The sequence below is a fragment of the Eretmochelys imbricata genome, chromosome 6, assembly GCF_965152235.1.
Source record: "Eretmochelys imbricata isolate rEreImb1 chromosome 6, rEreImb1.hap1, whole genome shotgun sequence".
Classification (NCBI taxonomy): domain Eukaryota; kingdom Metazoa; phylum Chordata; order Testudines; family Cheloniidae; genus Eretmochelys; species Eretmochelys imbricata.
The window spans coordinates 14136649-14148609 of NC_135577.1; the positions used below are offsets into that span (position 1 = coordinate 14136649).

An 11961-nucleotide genomic window follows, 5' to 3' on the forward strand; every position below is an offset into this window, starting at 1 on the left:
AAAGCAAAAGTCAGGCTAACTCTAACCCCTAATAACATAAAACCTATCAAGGCAAAACTGGTGCAAGTGTACAAAAATTGCAAAGCAAAGCTGTTTCTAACCTTGCCTTAAAATAATAAAATGTAATTGTAGCAAAAAATGTTTAAAAGAAATAAAATATTTTTAAAAATGTATAAACAAAGCAGAGCTTTATGTGAATAAAACTGTATTAATACTTGCTTTACATTGTTTACACTTTAAAAATTAGCATAAAAACAGACACTCTGTCCAAACGGCTGTCTTCCTTCTTGCAATTGTCTAAAAATAAAATAATGATTATAATTACCAAGAAAAAATCTTCCTGTATAGCACCCTTTTGAAAGGCATCATTTACCTCCTTGTTTCTCAGGCTGTAGATCAGGGGGTTCAACACGGGGATCACAAGGGCATAAAACACAGAGGTAACCTTGTCTTGGTCCATCAAATAGCTGGAACTGGGTCTTAAATATATACATATCAGTGTCCCATAAAACATAGTGATGACTGTCAGGTGGAAGGTGCAGGTGGAAAAGGTTTTGCGTCTCCTCTTGGCAGAATGGATAATGAGAATGGCCACGAGGATGCACATGTAGGAGATTAGGACACCCAGGAAAGCAGTCGTGACAATTACAGTCGAGAAAGTGAAAAGTACAAGGTCACTGACCTGGGTGTTGGAGCAGGACAGCTTCAGCATGGGGGGAATGTCACAGAAGAAATGGTTGACAACACTGGAGCTCCAGAAGGACAGACTGAATATAAATAGAGTTTGCACAATTGAATTCACAAAGCCACAGGCATATGTGCCAGCCACCAACAGGACACAGTGTCTCTTGGGCATAATGGTTCTGTAGAGCAGTGGATTACAGATAGCTTTGAAGCAGTCATACGCAATCACAGCCAGGAGGCAACATTCACTGGTCACAAAGAAACAGATGAAGAATAGTTGTGCTGCACACTCAATGAAAGGAATGGTTCTCGTCTCTGCTACCAAGGTCATGAGCAGCCTGGGAGCTATGGCTGTGGAATATCCAATATCTACAATGGACATCTGGCTCAGGAAAAAGTACATGGGGGTATGAAGTCGGGTTTCAACCATGATTAACGCTATCATCCCAAGATTCCCCATCAGGCTGACCACATACATCACTAGGAACAACATAAAGAGGGGGATCTGTAGATCTGGATGATCTGTGAATCCTACAAAAATGAACTGTCACCGGGGTGTGATTTCTCTCTGCCAATTATTCCAGAAACTCTCTCCTCTGCTGGTGAAAAATAAAAATAAGGATTACAATTAATCAGCGGCCAAAAAAATATTGAGTACAGATCCCTCATAATCCCTGTGATTATACACCATTTCATAGGAACAAACATAATACATCAAAGGACACTCCTAGGGAATGTTCTCTTTGTATTACCCACATGCTTTCCATTAGAGATAGGATATCTTCCAGCTACAGAAATATTGTATACTCTGTGTTAATATGCATGAAACCATCCAGTGGGTCAAATCTTCTATAAAATAAGAGATATATAGATTGGGAGTGTTTAGTTTAGAAGGGAGGCGAAAAATCTCCTATCACTGTACACAAATAATCAATGCTATAGAGTTTATTCATGGTCATTGATTTTCTCTTCCTAATCCAAACGACCTCAAAGGGCACAAGGGATGCTCAGTGCCCCTTTTATATAGGTGCCTAGATAGAAATTTAGGTGCCTAATATGAGGCAGCCCCAGCGGAAAAGTTTGGTATCACTGTCTATGTAGCCTTAAAGTGTCACAGTCCTATTGAAGTCAGTGTATGTTTTACAGACATTCTTTGTCACCATGTGCATTATTTTTCCTCCCTTCTACAAATCCTCCCAGAGGTACTAACATTTGTAAGTGGTGTGGACTGTAACTGATTCTATGGTTACTTTTGACTCTCAGATTCCCAGAGCCTAGAAATGAGAAAATGCATCTCCTAGGGATAAATACTAAATAAACCTGTGGAACTCCTTGCCAGAAGATGTTTTGAGGGCCAAGACTATAGCAGGGTTCAAAAAAGAACTAGATAAGCTCATGGAGGATAGGTTCATCAATGGCTATTAGCCAGGATGGGCAGGGATGGTGTCCCTAGCCTCTGTTTGCCAGAAGCTGGGAATGGGCGACAGGGGACGGATCACTTGAAGATTCCCTGTTCTGTTCATTCCCCCTGGGGCACCTGGCACTGGCCACTGTCAGAAGACAGGAGACTGGGCTAGATGGACCTTTGGTCTGACCCAGTATGGCTGTTATGTTTCTATGGAATTTCACTGCCACATTCACAAAGAGATGCTCAAAAGATAATAATAATGACATTTCTTATCAGTCATGGTGTAGGTGTACACTCAGTAAATTCCATTGTGGTTTGTATTTGGTGGAGGAAGTGATGGGCTGGTTTGGCTCCCAATAACTGATGAGGAGGTGTCAATTCCAGGAGAGGCAAAGCTGCTTTTGTAGAGAGCCAGCCACTCCCAGTCCCTATTTGACTCCAGTGACGCCATCAGAGGACCCAACCACATCAGCCACACCATCAGGGGCTCATTCACCTGCAGGTCTACTAATGTGATATATCCCATCATGTACCAGCAATGCCCCTCTACCATGTACATTGGCCAAACTGGACACCTCCTCATCAATTATTGGGAGTGGACCACATCCACCCTGATTGAATTGGCCCTGCCAACAATGGCTCTCCACTTGTGAGGGAACTCCTTTCTCTTCATGTGTCAGGATAACAATGCCTGCATCTGTAATTTTCACTCCAAGCATCTGATGTAGTGGGTTTTTTACCCACGAAAGCTTATGCTCAAATAAATCTGTTAGCCTTTAAGGTGCCACCGGACACCGTGTTGTTTTTGTGGATACAGACAAACATGGCTACCCCCTGATAGAATGTCAGAAGAGATCATGAAAATGTCTTTGATGTCTCCTGGAGGCTGGGGATAATAAATCACAGATTCCAAAATAGAACAGCTCTAACAGGAGAGATTGAAGGAGAACCACACCAGAATATCGCATATTTCAGCAACTAGAGTGCCCACAGGAGAGGTGGGAGATGCCTGGTGAAATCTCTTCTCCTTTGAGGTGGAAGGGGTAGGCCTCTGGATGCTCAGAAAGAAGTAGCAGTGTGCATCCTCAGAGGCTGAAACAGGCACAAAGGAGCTTTTACTGCAAGAATGTAGGTGCCAAGTGAGTTTAGGCATCTATGGGGTTCAGCCTCAGTTGAGAGGGGATTTCAGGAATTGCAACGGGGCCTGGTTCTGGATTGAGATGCCCAAAGTGTCAATTCGATTTAGGAGTACAGGTTTCATCTCTGCCATGTGCCAACACTTAGATCTGGCCTACAGCCAAAAGATTTACAGGTGTTGCTATATCTGTTAGGGATGTGCTTCTCCACTGATATACTGGTATAAGCATCAGTGTGGATGAAGTTATATCAATATAAAGGTGCCATATACTGAATAGATCCATAGGTTATAGGCCAGAGAGGACCATTGTAATCAGCTAGTCTGACCTCCTGAGTAATACAGGCCATAAAGGAAATGTTGACAGGATTGACTCAGGTGAAAACCAATCTGTGCATCACCATCTTCATTAGCAGGGATCATGGACTAGCCATTGCACCACATAGCTACCTATCGCATTGCATTAGTGCTTTCTCCCTAGTGCTACCCTAGAACAAAACAGCTTTACCATGCTGTAGCTGAGTCTATTCTACAGGGCAGAGCTGAATGAAATTCAGAATTTCCATGCCATGGGAAAAACTGACTTGGGATGCCAACAAATGGTGACAAATCAAGGAAAAAAGCTAAAATATTAACATTTTGAACAGAATGGAAATTCTGAAAAATGTCCATTTGCAAATGTCAAAATCTTTGGTTTTCGAATTTTTGATCAGCATGAAACATGTGGATGTTCCAAAATTGAAATGCTTCCTGTCGGTGTATTGACCTGACTTAAAAGGCTGCTGCCTGCCTCAGATTGAAATGTATTTAGTTGGAAAGATTCAGCTTATTCTGCCATTTCTGAGACCAAAGCTAGGGGAAAAGACATTGTTGTACCCACATTAAAAAAAAAAAACACCCTACCACAGATGACTTTTCCTCTGAAAAGCTCTGGTGACCCCAAGCTTTGCAGCAGTGACTTGAAATTTGACAGGGCGGTGCCTTATGCCGGTCTCATGAAATTCTGCCCAAATTTGACCCTTTAAAAAATTGCTGCTCACACAGGATCAATCGAGATTTGCTAGAGCTTCCCAGTTTAATCCCCCCAAGAGTCTATCTGCCCTGGACAGGCAACAACCCAGGGATTCCAGGGGCTGAGCAGGGGATTTTCCCAGCAATTCCAGTTCTGGGCTGTTGCAGGGTCTCAAATTGGGCACCCAAAATTAGTGGCAAGTTTTCACCGTAATTTCTTTGTGCCTCACTTCCCTACCTCACAGGGGCATTTTGAAAATAAATTCACACACTACAGTGATAAAAACCCTGGAAAAGCACATTAGCAAATTATGAATTCTGTCTCCAGAGCAAGGCTGGAAGAGGTAAATAAGGCCTGGTGTAGAAAGGATCTGCAGGGCCCTCTTAGCTCCTACCAGGCTGACAAAGTCCCTAGGAGACCCTGGGGTTCAATAATCACTGGGGTCATTCATTTACAGGTTGTGTTCCCACCACCTTTTCACCATACACAGATTTAGGTTCCCATGTCGACCTAGGAGAGATGCACTATCTCTGCCTCCACTCCCTTATTCTCCCCCACTTTCAGCGGCTGTTCTCCCAGCCTTTTCTATAGCCCCAGGCTAATTGGGTGGGTAACTGTCTCCCATTCACCAACTCGGTGCAGGTTTTTCTAGCCAGCTCCAATTTGCTTCCCTTATTGGGAGCTGGCGTGACAGAGGGCTGAGTCAGCAGCTCTTGCCCAGCTCTCCGTCACACCTGGGCCCACACATTGAATGATGAGGCTAAAACAAAATACTGAACAGCTGCTCACAAAGTGGGCACTGTCCATTCTCTGCACTCAAGCTGGCTGGGAACTGTTTTAATAAAATGGATTTTCCACCACAAATATGGATTTGCCAAATAGGAATCTTTTAATTGGAATGTCTCAGTTTTGATTCAACGTTTCTCAGGTTCAGGGTGGAATTTGTGATTAAACTGCAGAGACATAGAGAGAGCAACTCCAAAATAGCCAAATCCCAGCTAGCAGGGCACTCACTTGGGATGTGGGAGACCCCTATTCAAGTCACTTCTCTGCCTAATTAAGAGCAGGGAAATAGATCTATGTTTCCAATATCACAGGGGAGTTCCCTAATGTCTGCCCTGTTTTCTATTCTATGGTGCATCTCTGTCTCTCAATCTCTCCTGCTGGATGAACAATAAAGGATTCATTGGGACACACAAAGAGAAAGTCTATCTTGATAGCCCAGTGATTGTAAGCCTGATCTGGGATGTGAGAGACCCAAGTCCAAGTGCCTGATTTGGAATGGGGAAGAAGGAGTTGTGATCAGCTTGGTAGGGGAGTTAGTGAGTTTGGGGAGAGTTAGGTGTGGCCTGAGGAAGAGCATCCACAAGAAACTGTGGGTTTGCCTAGAGGGAAGAGAGCTATGGGGAATGGTACTGCAGATGATGGACATGAATGATGACAAACAGATGCACCCCTTTCTATAAGTGTTACTAGAGTCTCTCCAGCATCCTTTCTCCCGCAACCTTTTCTGTGGTGGTCAAGTCATCCTGACCCACCAGGCAACTGCTTGGTGGCATTTTGAGTGGTAGTATCCGGGGCTTATCTGGAGGGCCAAGTCACATTAGTGACTGTCAGCGAGTCTCCCTGGAACTGTTGAAAATCCAACCAGTTCATCCCTTTACCTAGATGAGTACCCTAACCACTGGGCTACTGGTTATTCATGGGTCAAGCTTCTCTACCTCTCACTTTCTGGGAAGTTTTTCCAGAAGACCTGGTTTCATCCCAATGTAGAATGGGAAAATATTTTGAAAACTTGAATATTTTCAGAAGACAGGAAATCCTTTTCCCAACTATATCTACTCTCTACCCACTTATAAATATTACCACTTAAAATAATTATCCTTTAAAACAATTGTCAAAGTTAGGTTTTGGGGCCTACACCATTTCTGTAGAGATTGAGGAATACCCAAGCTGAAATCACACCTTGGAATGGCGCATAGATATACCCAATGAGGGGTGGGGGGATGATTTTTAGAACTTCTTATGGTCCTTATGTTAGCTATCACTTATGGTCATCTACATGTATTATTGCCCTTTGGTGATCGTGACTCTCTAAAGTTGAGCAGATCTTTCCATTTAATATCTAGCCTTCAGGAAGAAAAAAAGACTTTCAATGACATGAATGTCTCTACAGGTACGTATTAGACCTGCAACATCTTTCTGCTGGGGATTCCCAACGTTAGACACAGATCCTTTGTAGGATCTTTGCTTTGAATTTCTGTGATGCCAAGTGCCATCAACTCCCACTGACATTGATGGGAGCCAGAAGAGAAAACCAGTATAAATGAAAACGTTCTACACCATTCATTATTGTCTATACATTTACAAGAGATGATTTACCTCCTTTCCAAACTAATCTGATTTAACAACAGAGAGGGTGGGCAGGAGAGACATAGATGGCAAAGCCCTGTGCCCTAAGGGATATTTCTGGCATGGGAACGATTCAGATTTGGACAATCTCTCGTATTGTGGCGGAATCTCTGCACATATTTAATTGAATGGAAAACAATGCACAGTATTTTGTGTTTCTGTAAGGAGACAGTGCACTAGCTCCAGGGGGAAGTGTGTGCATAACCCATAATACATTCCCCAAGACACACTATTTCACAGGAGCAGTCAGAGTTGTTACAAGGAAACTACACATGCTCCCTTTTTGGCTCCAGGTTATTTGCAAATTTAGATTTTCCACCCACCCCGCCTCATAGCATGGTGACACAGTTGATTTTTCTGGGATTCACGGAGCACCCAGAGCTGCAGGTCCCACTCTTCATGTTGTTCCTACCGAGCTATGTTATCACACGGGTAGGGAATCTTGGGATGACTGTTTTAATGAGGATTGACTCCATCTTCACACCCCTATGTGCTTCTTCCTCAGTAATCTGTCCATTGGAGATGTTGGTTATTCCTCTGTCATTGCACCTAAGGTGCTCATGACTTCTGTAGCAGAGAGTAATAGAATCATTTCATTCCCTGAGTGAGCTGTGCAATTTTTCTTTGTCTGTGTCTTTGTGACCAATGAATGATGCCTCCTGGACACCATGGCCTCTCACCACTTCACAGTCATCTGTAACCCCTTGCTCTAGAGGGTCATCATGTCCAGGAAACTCTGTGTGCTGTTAGTTGTTGTGTCTTTGTGAATTCAACGGCCCGAACAATTTGTATATTCAGCTTGTCTTTCTCTCACCCCAGGGTCAGCAATCATTTCTTCTCTGACATCCCTCCCCATCCTTAAGCTGTCCTGCTCTGACATACACAACGCAATGATGTTATTCATTTCACCTTGTTGACTATATTTGTCAAGATTACTATGCTACTTGTTCTAGATTGTCTCTTATATGTACAGCCTCGCCGCCATCTGGGGTCAGATGTTGGCTGCGTGTGTGTTCGTTCAGTGTGCTGTCCCAGCTCTGTGGAGATAGCAGACCTCAATTAAACAGCCCAAGAAATCCACAGACTCAATGTTCAGTGAAGGCACCTGGCCAGGTTTACTGTCAATAGAGCACAGTACTAGCACCTGGATGGACAGTCAGACCTGTATGCTTGTGTCAATGGACGCAACTCAGTCAGTGGTGGGACTCTCCACTGCTCCCTAGGCTGGCCAAAGACACTCCCTATGAGATACATCTTTTAACACAAATACAAACAAGTGACGTATTGCCCCTGACGTATCAGAGTGACACCCTCTGACGTATTAGGGTGCCACCCATTGACGGATCCAAGGGCTGCCCATTACCTTGTACATGTTGGTTTGATTAAAACATTTCTATCCATCATGCTGTCATCCTGACCTTATCTTTAAGATGGGACAGCGTTCTCCTGTTATCTCTGGGGCATGTGGTTGGTATCGAGGTGTTCTGGTACCGCCTTTCTGGAATGTGCTGGCGTATATATACTTGTGACTAGCACTACTTAAGCACGTGTGATTCTACAATATCAGCCCTGGTCTTGCCAGATTCTGTGAACAGGGCCTGTCTCTTGCTCACAGCTTGGCTTTGCTTTTGATCTGCAAAGTTTTGGTTACTTTAGCTCAGGCTTTGGGCCTCACAGCAGGACTCGGATACATGGCCTTATGTTTCAGGCTGTCTTCTTAATACACCATCCTGAAGATCCACTGAAACCCTTCTTTACCTGTGCCTCTCACCTGACAGCTGTCACTACCTTCTACGATACTCTGATTTTATGTATTTACGACCCAGTTCTGGCTACACCTTGGACCAAGACAATGTAATCTCTGTGTTCCCTATGCTGAACCCTCTGATCTATAGACTTAGAAAGAAGGAGTGAAGGACGCCTTTAGAAGAATGATATACAGGACGATATTTTCTCAATAAATGTAGTTACTGATTTTTTAAAAAAATCAATAAACAGCTGTGAGAGAGGTGGCAAGTTCTCTCGGTCACCATCCTGATTTTTCGGGTTGCACTATTTCTTTGAATTGCACAAAAATAATTGTGCATAATGCAGGCTCGTTAATATTGGCAATCCCAAGAGCAACATAGGACAGGAAGTGACCCCCGAGGTCATTGAGTCCAGTCTACTGCTGTTGCAGGCAGCAATATGATATAATCCCATTCATAAACTTATTCAGCTCCACTTTAAATCGTTGTATAACTCCACTAATTCTAGTGGGAGGCTGTTCCTGAACCTCCCTCCTCTGATGGTTAGAAACTTTCTTCCAATTTCCAGACTAACTTTAGTCATAGACATTTTATACCCATAAATAATAAACAGGCCAGGGCTAGCTCACCCTGGTTTCAATCCACTGACCACTGGGTTACTATGGGAGTAGCACACTTCCAGCATTCTACTTACAGGGTGTCTGCAGTTTGTTGTATTCAGTAAGGCTAGACCTCAAGAGATTCTGTTTGTAAATCACAGGTCTCTTATTCTTGATTTAAAGATGAATTGCAGTTACCATTTGTGCTTTGGGTTGGATGCCCTCTGTAGATTAAAACTCAGGTAAAAGGATGCTGAAATCATACAAATACCTGAGCTGTTCTGAAATTGCATCTCAGTAGAGGATGCTGTTAAATATACAGGTCCATCTATTTTATATTCTCTTTTGTTAGACTGTGCTCAACTCCTGGTGTGCTAAAATCACACAATCTCAATTCTAGCACTACTGTGACAGAATTGTAAGGAGGCCAGGACTGCAGAGAACAGTACATGTCAATCATGTGGGACCAGAGAGAGAACTCAGGGCCGGGTATGTGGAAAATATTTCCATCAAACTCATAGATCATGTGAAGTTCACTCTGAACCCAGTGCAGAATCAGATATGGACCTATACAAAGTCAGGGAGGGTTGTGGACAAAGCTGACAAAGCAGACAATTCTTAGGGAGAACTGATTAAACAACATCAGAATAACCACTGCATGGGCCTCTGACAAAATACCAAGATGGAAACAGACTATCACCTAATATACCACTATTTTCATTCTCCAGTGGCCTAATGTTGGGGGAAGATTATCCCACATCTGCCTAGTATGAGCTTCTTCCGCTTTCCTTAGAAGAATCTGGTATAAGCCACTGTCATAGACAGGCTATTGGACTTGTGTCTGATCCTGTCTGGCAATCCCCATGTTTCTATGGGACTGAGGGGAACTGGTAGCTTCTACAGATTAGTTCAGTCATGGAACAAGAGTCTGCTCCAGAACTTCCCGAAACTCTGCAGGGTTATGGTTAGGATTAAGGTTAATGTTGGGAAGCTATGAACATCAGACAATTCACACTTGCCCCTGTGGGTGGATAATTTGATGTGCATCTGTAACACCGACAGACCCCAGTCTTCGGCGGTCGGGATTGAATATGGGACCTCTGCAGCTTAGTACATGAGCCTCTAACACATGAGCTAAAAGACACATGGCTCTTGACTAAGGATGTAGGGTAGACTCATTAAACTCTCTCTGAGTGGTCTCAGTTCCACCAGATGGGACAGAGCACCACACCCAGGTGGTGTGTGGGTTACATATCTACACCAGGTTACAAGTTAAGGACATGATCTGCCAACTGGATAGAACAAGCCAGACTGCTGCCCCAATAAGGGGCTTTTGCCCGTAAGTCATTTATGTGCCTTGGGAAATCCTATGGTCATAAGGGCCAGATCTTCTTCTTGTATAAATGTGTGTAGCCCCACTGACGTCAGAGTGACACCAATTTTGACTAGTTATGGTTCTGGCCCAATGCGTTCAGTAGCGCTCCACCTATTTACTTTGGGGTCTCACGCATTAGCACTAATGGAGCTAATGCTGATTTTCACCTGCTGGGGATCTGGCCCCATTGATTGCAATGTAGTGATGCTAGCTTACACCAACTGGAGCTCGAGCGTCATTGATTTCAGTCTGTATCTGTGAGTTTTTTGTTGAGGTTGATGGATTTCCACTCAATTTAGCCATATGGAATTGATTTCAATGGGGGCAAAGATGATTTACACCCACTGGAGATATAGCCACATTGATTTAAGTGGCACTCCCTCAAGTTACATTACATTACCTGGGGTTTCTGCCCCTTTGGCATCAATGGGTTGATGCTGATTTACACTAGCTTAGAATCTGGCCAGTTGTATTTCACTTCACCATCAGTTTCAATACTGATTTATATTAATGTTGTATTGACAATAAACACTCTGAGGATTGCACTGTTTCTTCCAGATTAAATAAGAGATTCTGCTTATTTCCTGAACATAGTTTCGTGGCTTTTTAATGGCAGATTTTTATGCCCTTACCCACACTTTTTCAGCAGGTGGGAGTCCATGAGACCACTCTCACAGTAAGGGGCTATTCAGTGTAAGGAAATCAGAATCGAGCCTATAGTTTTGAGATGCTCTAACATGTTGTTATGTATGGGATAAAGCCCCTTCTTGTCTGTCTTGTACACATTAAAATTTTTAGTTTATTTAGAACCTCAGCCTATCTTGCTTTACTTGCACTGAGTAGAACTTGATCTTATTGGGGCCACTGCTATGAGTAAGTGCTAGTCAATGTGAGCAAGGATCATAGACTCACGCCTGCAGTGACCTGGTTTGATCTGTCATGGCTTTGGACACAATGGGCCAAATATAGCCCTGGCATAAAATAATGTTGCTAGAAATGAGGGGGAGGGATAGCTCAGTGGTTTCAGCATTGGCCTGCTAAACCCAGGGTTGTGAGTTCAATATTTGAGGTGGCCATTTAGGGATCTGGGGCAAAAATTGGGGATTGGTCCTGCTTTGAGCAAGGCGGTTGGACAAGATGACCTCCTATGATCCCTTCCAACCCTGATATTCTATGATTCTATGAATTTGGCCTGAAAGTCAAGATATTGAAAGGGGAAAAAAGGGAAAGAGTAAATGCTATTGTCCAGCACTGGTTATGCCAGTAATGTTCATATTGACATAATTCTCCAAAGTTTGGAGAACTTTGTAGACAGCATCCATTATTATGGATTATAATAAGCTGCTCATTAAAACATTGTTTTTTGAGCAGTTCTGTCATTATCTAATTAGGCGAGCAAACGTATTGGGAATGGTTAGGAAAACAACATATGAGTCATGATACAGAAATAATGTCAATATTAACACTTGCTCTGCCAGAGTAATGAAGAAGTAAACCTATTTGTAGTGTAACTGAAGTTAAGACAATTTGCCAAGACAATTTGTACAGTGGCACCTTCACCCAGAGAACAGCTGTGTATAAATAAAAT

The 11961-nt window shown here is 43.1% G+C and overlaps 1 pseudogene; it reads right to left on the reverse strand.

Annotated features, from left to right (window-relative positions):
• Window positions 1–229: 229 nt before the first annotated feature.
• Window positions 230–1256, reverse strand: LOC144266456 (olfactory receptor 5AR1-like; annotated as a pseudogene).
• Between the last annotated feature and the right edge of the window lie 10705 nt (window positions 1257–11961).